This window comes from Ixodes scapularis, unplaced genomic scaffold, assembly GCF_016920785.2.
Source record: "Ixodes scapularis isolate PalLabHiFi unplaced genomic scaffold, ASM1692078v2 PGA_scaffold9__187_contigs__length_104089568, whole genome shotgun sequence".
Classification (NCBI taxonomy): Eukaryota; Metazoa; Arthropoda; class Arachnida; order Ixodida; family Ixodidae; genus Ixodes; species Ixodes scapularis.
In genome coordinates, this window is record NW_024609884.1 from 34,738,356 (window position 1) to 34,749,038 (window position 10,683).

At 46.5% G+C, this 10,683-nt stretch overlaps 1 non-coding gene across 1 annotated transcript; it reads left to right on the forward strand.

Moving 5' to 3' along the window:
• Positions 1 to 546: 546 nt before the first annotated feature.
• Positions 547 to 619, forward strand: Trnak-cuu. Its single transcript has one exon. It is a non-coding gene; the product is annotated as a tRNA-Lys (tRNA).
• The last annotated feature ends 10,064 nt before the right edge of the window (positions 620 to 10,683 follow it).

Genomic DNA, 10,683 nt, shown 5'->3' on the forward strand with positions numbered 1-10,683 from the left:
CACGGATGTCCACATACCAAGCTGACTCGCGTCACCCCGGACAATGGATTTGTTGGTGACTATTCGAAGAGGCAAAGTTCTTTGTAGCTGCTTTTGCTAACGATGCCTAATCGCTTCGATTTGCGGGCGCAATGAAATGTCAAATGCGCCACCCTGTCCTTTCTTGATATTGAAACGATGCAGGGCTGCAATCGGGCAGGCTTGCCAACATTGTTATTTTCCAAACATGTTAGCTTTTACCTTAGGCTAAACCATAAATTCCTGTGGCCAGGTATGGCACAGCGACCTAACTTCGAAAAGTCTTGGAGCCGCGTGCTGCCCTGGCCAACGCGAACTAGGGGAGCACCGAATGCAACTCGCAGTCGCACATGACAGCCATCTTGAACTGCAATGTTCGTAGAGGCCAAGCGCCGTAGCACGAGTTTATCCGCATCAACAAGAACAGAAACCGATCCCAAATAAAAACCCCGTGCCAACAGCAATACGAGACTGTTCACGGCACACACGTCGGCAACAACACGAGTTGCTCGACACGGCGGGTACGCTGCCCGGCTAGCTCAGTCGGTAGAGCACGAGACTCTTAATCTCGGGGTCGTGGGTTCGGGCCCCACGTTGGGCGCCAAATGTGGGATTGGACTTGCCTTACTGCACCACGAGGTCGATCCCACTCCGCAGCTCGATGTTGAGGACTGCTACGGCCGGGTCCGTCCGGAGGCTGCCGTGGACTCCGAGGAGATGATTCACTCCAAAACACAAAGATACTGAAGAAGCGGGTTTATTTGGCTGTTGTGCCACCACGCTGTGCCCGTCGGCCAAACTAATAAAAGAAAAGAACGGAAAAGGGTCGGCGCTGTCGCATTAGACAGATTCACCTGAAGGGGGCCCACGCTGCCGCATTAGGCAGATTCGCGGAGAGGGGAAAGCTCCAAAAAGAACGAGGCTCCGTGGCCCAGAGCCTTCCCCGACGAGAGTCCGGGCCGCCGTTCGGGGCCGGTTATCTAGCCAGCGGAAAGTGGACGCGCCCGGGGTAGGTAGTGTGGCTTATCCCGCAGATGGGCCGCGTCCACAATCATTTCCGAAGGGTGCGCCGGAGGCACTTTCACCCAAAAGGGCGAGGGAAGACACGCCCTCTTCGAGGAATGCGGCCTTACCCCCGTATCCGGGATGACGTCGCCATAACGCTCCCACGGCCTGCTTGTGCTAGGCCTAGATAGGGAGACGGGAAACACGTGGTCCCCACAATGTTTAAGAGGAAATCAAAGTAAAATTTCATCTCCGATAGGAACTTACCCAGAATCCAGATGGCACCGGAGAGGAAGCCTTTCCTCTCCGGTTCCAAAGGAAAAGCTCGTCTTTTTGTTCCCGTTATCAGCGGGCGACTTGACCCAAAGCCCCCCGAGGATATCAGGGTCATACTTGAATAGTCATTCAATTACAGTAATTGAATTACTGTAATTTACTTACTTTTTTGGTAATTTGTAATTGTAATTAATTACTTTCAACCAGAAGGAATTGTAATTCTAAGTTAATTACTTTCTAGCGTCAGCTGCGAGGATATCGGGGTCCGGGGAGTGGTGCGGGCTTCCAAAGTCATCGCAAAGTGGGCCGTTTGTCCCATTGTAACCAGATTTTTAAAAAAAATCGGGCTGAAGAAAAAAAAAACGTTTTAAACGCTTAGTTTTTCGGCTACTTCGTCTTCCGAGATTTTTCGTGCGATACGATTTCCAAGTAGCATGCAGATTGTTGATATCGTCATTACAAAAACAAAATATGCCGTACATTTCTTTCATGTCGTTGTGTCATAATGTTGCGAAATAATCTACCACAAGTCGGAATGGCGGTCAATCCTAAATAGCGGCCACTCAGAGCCTAAAGTTCATTCCTGCGAAGCAGTGCTTCAAAAAAATAAAGCTACTCACTCAAAAAAGTGCCCGATCTCCTTGTGCGAAAAAAGAAACGAAATTAACCAGTTCGTGATACAATCAGCAGCCATTAGAGTCTCGGCTTTTTTCCCCAGAGCACAGGATTTCGTTTTAATTGCACGGAAGCAAAACTCTATGTTGTACTGCCGAAAGGCCAAAAAATTAATTACCAGAAGTTTATATAGTGTTGCCTCTTACATACGTACTCATCAAAGCGTAATTCAATTGGAACAACGCCATTAAGAAAAATATTCGATTAATCACTTCGCGAAACTGAATTGCCACTAAGGCCCCTCATCTTTTACCGAGCGCCGCATTTGTTGTTTTGTTTTGTTCACCCGGACGAGACGCCGTCACCGCAAATCACTCAAATAAGTAAACGCTGTGGTACCAAGTAACAGCGTCAAGGGTTGCTGGGCGTTTTTTGGGTCATGTGGTTATCTTTTTTTACAAGATCATAGGTAAAGAACTTTTTCTTTTCGAAATGAGCCAATTCAATGTCAAGCGAAACTGAAATAAAGTGGAATGTTTGAGTATCAGTAAAGCTATGAGCCATGTACCGCGGTCGCTTCCGCAGTGTTTTTTCCCGTATAATATGACTGATTCCAGTTTAAAAATGAGAGCCGCTAACAAGTCCCTGTAAAACCGAATTAGAGCGCAGCTCTTGAGGAGGGGGAGGGAAGGGTACTGAGGGGAGCGTATACCCCTCCTCTCTTCTCCTCCCCTCCTCTCCCTGCCTGCTACTCCTCCCTCCGAGTGGCGCGGGCGTCGCCGTCGGCGTAACCGTAAGGCCACGTGACGTCACCGGGGTCACGTTACTTCACGGGGGCCACGTGACCTCACGGGGGTCACGTGACCTCATGGTTACGCCGACGCCGCTCAAGCCGGAAACGGGCGCCTAAGAGCTGCGCTCTAAAACATGAGATCGATGCACCGACAGATAGAGTGCAAATTTCAGCAAAATTAGCCGAGTTTCGGTTTCTGGCTTGTTTCGGGCCGGCTCCCTCTTTGCGCCGGGGATAACACTACTCTCAAGATAATTAGAGGGGGTCCACTGGCTTGTGGCTGGGGTAGGCGTCGTTGTATGGCATTCCGAGGAGTCTAAGGGGGTGGAGGCTACAAATCTGCGCCTGAGTTGTCGTCGAGGAAAGCAATAACCGAAAAAATAACCCCGAAATAAAAAAAATTAAAAAAAAAAAAACGGGAAACCCGTAAGGTTCCAGGACATCTTATCGAACCGTAGCGCCGGCTTTCCTGCACGCCCTGGATGCTTTGCTCATCACGTGACTAAATTTGGTGAATAGCTGCGCCGCGCCCGCCGCCGCGCATGGAAAACAGGAAAAGAGGAGAAGGAGGCGAAAGCAGGGGAACATACGCCGGGGCGCGTGCAACGTCGGCGGAGTGACCGTCAAGCTGGCTTTCTTGCACGGCGCTGGATGCTTTTCTCCTCACGTGATCGATCTCGGCGAATAGCGGCGTGGCGGCGCGGGGAAAACAAATGCGCAACTCTCCTGCTCTTGCGGGGGAGCATATTGAGGAACTCTAGTCGAACCCCGAACAACTCCAGGCGTGTCCTCCGTCGTACCATCTAAGCGTCTGTCGTACGAGAGGGCAATGAGAAATTACTTCATAGTTTGCAAGATTCAATAATTTAAAAGAAACTAGAAATTTTCAAATATTATTGGCAGAAACTTATGACGCATTCAATGAAACAGCGTTCGGTGAAATGTCCGGTCCCAGGTGCGGTTGACCTTCTAGTGCACAAGAGAACCTTAGACGCTTGGCTTTGTGAAAATATGATGACTGAAAACCGGCATCTTTCAGGCACGTGCGATTTTTAGCGGTTCCGATATATAAAATAAAAGGTGCAGGCCGATGCCAAAGTCACGAAACCCGGAAAAAAACTAATAGCAGAAAATCTCACCGCAAAACCGACCGACGCGGAGAAAAGCTCACCGGCCTCTTGATCGGAAATGGCATTCTTTCGGTATATGGCTAAGAGCAACATTCTTTTCCGTATTTTTTTTTTTTTTGTAGTAACTTATGATTTCTGGTGCTGATGGCTTCTGACACATTTTGGGGGCTCTCTGTGGTAGTCGGGTGCAATGACGAGGTCACTTCGTTACTGTTCATAGAACTCAACGTTGAGGCATTGCCTTCAGTAGAAAAAATATCTGTCTATCCCTTTGTTAATTGTTCCCATCCTAGATAACTTCTGCTTCTTCATTCCTATTGGTATTCCTATTTATCGGAACCTCATGATTTCTGGCCAAATTGTTTTTGTAAAAAGTGTTTTTTCTTTGCATATAAAGGATAAATATATTATTACGAATGACAACTGATGAGGTGGTGAATAACTTTAGATACTAAATGTTTAATGGGACGAACAAGATAGAAGGTTAGCGCGTCGATGTCAGCGAAACAGCAGGATCGAGACTTACCGCGGCTCGCCACGCGGAGCCCCTTATGTACACGCGTGGGCTTCTGGGACAATCGGCGTATAAGGTTTGGCGCGTAGAACATTATAACCTCGAATAAGCCCCCAACAGGGTTTTAGAATTTACCAAAACACGACATTACAGAAACAATTAAAAAGTGCATCCGTGGCCAGGCATCAAACCTCGGCTATTTGCATGGAAGGCAAACACAGTAACCGTTAGGCCATGGGCGCGCTGCTTACCTGGCCAGCTGCGCACGCGGCAATACTATGTTTCGTTTTTCTTTTGCTTCGTAGTAAACAATGACGTTTTTCGGTGATGAGGCCTAAAGCGGACTTGATACTTTTTGAGAGGTCAGGAGTCGTCGGGTGCCGTGACGGAGGTCACATTGTTGCTGTTCGTAGTACTCAACATTGAGGCAACGTCCTGTCTCCATGTATAAGTTAACAAAAAAAAAAAAAAAAAAAACGCGTTCCCCATTTTTTTAATTGTTCGCATTCTGCAAAACTGTGGATTCATCTGCCCCTTCCCCATTTTTCTTAGAAAGTAAGCTATTCTTCTGAGACTGAACAAGAACACTTGGTTTTAAAAAATTTTCGAACACAAGAAGCGCAGCATGAGCGGTGAGCAAAGTGCGGAGGTGAGTTTTAAATATAAACCCCGCAGTGCGGACAATGCCGAGTATATTAAATTTTAAATGTTGAATAAAATATTTCGTAAATGAGCTTTTCTCCGCATTTGTCGGTTTTGCGTTGAGCATTTCACCGGTGAGCTTCTCTCCGGTGAGAAATTTCTCCGTCGCCCGTTCTCCGGTGAAATTTTCTTCGCCGCCCAACAGTAACAGCCGACCAATGGCTCATCGCAGCCAAGACAGTGCAATCGACAAACACCATAATAAAAGCTATGCGGGTTCTTGTCTAATACATTCGCCTCTATTTCATAAAATACTGAATCAAGAGTGTGTTAATTGGTTCGGGTCCAACAAAGAATCTTCAGCGCGATACTTTCACAACCTCCAAATAGAAACGTGTGACGCCTACTACCAAAAAGCTTGTTCTGTTTTTAGCTTCACCGAAGAAATTTTCGCAATGTTTGTTTTATTACGGTAAAAATCAGCCTTCGCAAGTTGATATGCAAAGCGAATGTCGAAATTAAAACAAAATTGACGAACTCGCGTATGTTTCTTCCTCATTTAAAATAAGTAAACATTTTAAATACATCTCTGCAGAATATTTAAAATTGCCAGGTCAAATCACCTCTCCTACTTCGAACAGAAAGAAGTGTTAAGACAGTATCGACCCTTTGACGCTTCGGTAGTTTTGTCTGCCAGCACGCCATACACTTAGTAAACTTTAATCACAATGAGAATCTCTGGCAAAAAGATCTTGTAAGAGATATATTCAAAAAGTCTTGTTCTCCAGTATTGTGGCGCCTGAATTTGTACTTAGGCCCTGGTTTATTTTAAATGTTCATGAAGAACAGAACGAAAAAAGGCCTTTTTCAAGCAGGTTTAAGCTACCGTAAAAATATTTTAACATTTAGAGCGGGAAATGTAGTGCCACAATATTACTCAGTTTTTTTATTATCTTTCTAGTAAAACCATTTCCAATTCAATCCGTTCGGTGGTTGCTGAGAAAAAATATCAAAATATTGCCGCTGGTATTGGATAGGGTTTGGGAGCTGCGATACCCTCTTAAATACAGGTTGCAGAGCATATAGAAATAACAAATAAGCAACAGGCACTTGAAAAAAAAAAAAAAAATGGTCTGCAGAAACCACTATTGTTAGTTGTCGATGAATTGTGATAGCATTCGTCATGAGACTCACGACGCAGCTCACCGTGAATACGACGACGCAAATTTTGAGTAAACATTTTATTTTATGAATGGTTTACGATGCAATCATTGACGTCGGCGGGACTGCAGCACACCACTTCGAACTTGAGTGATTACTTCGTCTCTGCGTAATCGTTTAATCTTCTGTCTCTGAATCATTTAAAGGGGTACGGAAACAAAAATTTAAATATTCAAATTTCGTTCGGAAATGAGTCAAGCATGATGGATAATAACCGTAAATGGTAATCGCACGTTTGTATTTTGAACGACTGGCTCTACTTTTCGTTCCAAATGGTGCACTCGAACAAGCGCTCGAAGAGAAGCGAACGGACAGCGCGATGCGTCCTGGGATATCCGGCGCAAAGAAAAACAGAAAGAAAAGATTTCCCGCATTCGTGGCGTAGAAAGTCTGGCGTGGTTATGAGCTTTGCCGTTGGTGGCGTTGTCAGCGTTGTGGTGGTGTCAATAGCGTCAACGCGATACAACCGAGCCGTTCGAAGTACCCGTGGGGTGACGAGCCTGTGGCTGGCCCAAGGAGCACGCAGCTTCCACAACACTGTCAGCTTAGGGCTGAACGGCGTGGGGAAGGCAACTTTTGTCCGAGTTTTAAAGGGACCATGAAACGACTCTGAAATCGAATTTCATCCACCGCACGTCGTAAAAGGTGTGAAAAGAAACACAAAAATAGGGAGAAAAAAAAAATCTTCGCAATAGAACTTTAAAAAAAACACTAAAAAAACGGACTCTTTTGCGCCTTTTTTTCTTCGAAAGCTCTCCGCCTTTTCACTGCGATGCATCCGCGGAACCGCAGCACGTCACCCAAATCCACGTCGCCTATTGGCTAAGAGCCTACGTTACCAGCACCGCGATCATAAACAATAACTAGCCGGCGAATGTTTCCTAAAAGGTGTGTTAAATAATATTCAGATCCACATTTTGCGACATAATTAGAGATGTTACGAAAATTGCCAAATTTGTTTATGCTCAGAGCCAAGCACCATCTATCATGTGGTAAACGAAGCAAGAGAAAGACCCTACTGCGCTTGCGCAGTCAACCGACGAGCGTCGTCTGCTGAACGGGTTTGCTCCTGATCGCGTTTTCTTCGCAGCACACCTTTGTTTGCTGGCTGTTCGAGTAGTGTTTACATTGTTTGTGATCGATCGCTGGTTGGCTATGCCGAAAGGCTGCAGTGTATCGAAGTGCCCAAGTTACAGTTTCTATAGTCCGGTGGTTAAAAAGAAACAGTTGCAGTTTCACCGCTTGCCACTCGATGAACCACGTCGAAGCACTTGGTGCAGGCTCATCGGTTCAAGGAACCCCGGGTCTACGGTCATTCGTGTATGCTCGAAACATTTTAACGCCGAGCGTGATTACAGCCACATGCACAGTGTTCTTCGCGAATGCGGCCGTTGTTTTGAATGGAGATGGCGGCGGCGCACTCCCGGCAGCAGAAGCAAAACAGAGACGCCTTCGCCGAAGATGGCAAAGAACTCGCAAGCAGTACCCAAGCCTGGAAACTCATCCTAAAACCTATGGGTGCGGTGGAGAATGCGACAGTGGCGCCTCAAGCGGACTCTGAGTCTACGGAAGCAGACGACGCACGTCCTCGAGCTTTGCGAGCCCCGTTTCGTCAACCCGACAGCTGAAACAATTCATTACGGTCAGTCCGCTTGCAAAGCGGAATCCACTGATCGCAACTGCAACCACAAACAAATAACAACGCGCGCATAAACGAAGAGCAGTTTATTTAGCGATCTCAAACGCCACTCAGGGTATCACACACGTTTGAAGCGCACCTGGGAAACAGAAAGAAAAAGGCGTTCAGCTACTCGAACTACGTCGTAAGAGGTTACTGTTGATCCGTTACAAACTGCGTTGTCAGAATTTCTTGCCTAATTACCCTAGTAGCACCATATGTTGCCATAACGTTACTGGAATGTCACAAATGTAATGTAACGTTGGGGCACATTTGGGTACGTTATAGCAACGTTTTAAAACTAACGTAACAGGAACGTTCTCCTGTAACATTGTTTGACTGTCACTGAACGTCATGTAACGTTACATCACATAGGCAAACGTTCCAGGAATGTTAGAGAAGCAACATTGGAGCAACGTTTAGAAATAACCTCTTGGTAACATTTCCATCCTGACATACGGGCAATGTTTTGCAGCGACGTTGGCCTAATGTGACGAAATGTGACACATCACCACATCACACAGAGACTGGTCAAGGATACACGAAGATACCAAACTTGGAATAGTTCAATGTTGATTTTCTTGTTCAAACATTTTTATTTTTATACAAACAGAAAGACCGCTCTAATGCTTGTGACTGGCGTGTTTGAAACAAATGTTCAAAATGTACTCTAGAAAGATTGCAGAAAACTAAAAAAAAATCTGTCCAAAAGGTTTATAATAAAATTGAATTTATTTGTGTGTGTGGCATTTCCCTGCACAATTTTATAATCAAGTTTAACATCATAATGGCCTAAGTGGTAGTGCAAGGCTGGCAAACTGATAATGATCATGGCTTATATTTCGGGGCCATAGAATTGTCCAGTGAGCCTCAACTCGATAATTAAGGTGAACAAAATGGTTTGATGTCGCCACACTAAAGCAGACATAAACACACTAAGGCACCCTACTGTGGTTTTCGTCATACTACGAACGAAAACACAAACCAACAGATCTTGTCGAGAAGTCTGTTAAGACTTGCCTGTTTGAGCTGGTTTCCTTCCTGGCCCTTCACCCGTCTCGGATTGGCGAGTCTGCTCAATATTCACGAGCTAGCATGCACCCTCATCGTTGCTTTTAGGTTAGGGTCATTAGGATGCCCAGCTTTTGGAACGCATGCTAAAGATAACAAGAGGGTGAAGTCATGGGGTGTTATTGTGTTATCGAAGGTGGAAAACTCACGCTGGTGACATGACGACCCAAAGACCTCCCGAACATGTATAGGACGGCATGAGTGGTAGCCTGTAAATTAATTTGGAACACGTAGCTAGCTGAAATTATCACCAAAGGTGTATTTTAGTGGTGTGCTCTATTGCATTATATTCGAAGCGTAGCTCTGTTTCTGTGAAAAATATGAACATGATTACCCTACGGCCGGGTCGCAGAGAGCTCTTGGGGTCGACCGACTACTCTATCCGACCCGAGCTTGCTGCAAAATGATTTCTACTATTTAAAATAGAAGCGAGGACTAATTTCACAACGGACTCAGGTCAAATCGAAAATCGAGCGATTGGGTGGTTCTTACTCTTGCCCTGTCTTGGTTGTCTGCGCCAGTGCTTGCCATAGAGATTTAGAGAAATCTTGGAGCGTGCAGTATAAAATACACCCTGGTTGAAAATTTGAAATAGTTACATGCGGAAGCTCATATATCAGTCCAATTTACAGCTCACCACTATATTTATTCGGAAAGCTCAAAAAGTGGCGGCTCATTGCAACATACTGCAAGTGAGACGACTGGCGGTAGCCATTGTCTCATAGACGGAGGAGGGGAAAAGGGAGACGGTTGAAGGGGAAGGTGAGCGAGGAGATGGGAAGGAGAATAGAGGCAGGAAGAAAGAGGTCAATTATGAAGGTCAAAGGCCGAAAACACACGCTCACACAAGGAAGATAGGAGACGGAAGGAAAAGGGGACTAAGCATGAAAAGCTGAGGGAGCATGAAGAGAAAGATGAAGAGAAGTGGGGCAGGGAGGAGCAAGAGCGGACGGAGGAGAGGAAAGAGGGGAGGAAGAGCACACAGAGGGAAGATGAGACCAATGGGGGAGAAGGAGTGGAGGGGAATGAGGAGATGAAGTGGGGTGGGGCCAGGTAAGACGTAAAACATCACAGGTATTGCTGTGATGTTTTACGTCACGGCCACGGTTGCACGAACGTCAAGATCACACATCCCTGACCACTCAAAATGAAGAGCCATATGCACCTGCCACCAAAAAGAAAAGGTCAAAGGCCATGAACACAAAATCACTCAAACGAGAGAGAAGGGGGAAGAGGGGAGGAAAGGTGAGGTGGATGGGTAGCGGGAAGGGGAAGGTGGACGGGAGAGTAGAGGAAGAGGGGAGGGAGGAATGAGGAGACCGAGGAGATAGTAGGGGAGATGGCGAGGAGGTGCAGTCAAGGGTCCGAAGTCGAGATCAAAGCTTAAAGGCAACGAACATAAAATCCTATGGAGGTAGGGGAGGTGGAGCGAGGGGCCGCTGGCATTAAATCATGCGAGGAAATGAGGAGGGAAAGGTTAGGAAAGGCAACATAGGAGAGATGGGACGGGAATGGGGTGAGGTGAAAGAAAAGTGATTGAGGAGAGAGGGGGGGGGGGGGGGGGGGCAGGTAGGAAGGAGATCCAGCATCAAGGGCCACGGATACACGGACGCACTCCGCCGACCACTCAAAATGAATGGCCGAAAGGGACATGCACGGCCATTACCGTAAAAGAAGAGAAGTGAAGCGCGCGGACGAGTGAGTGATGATGATAGCGCAT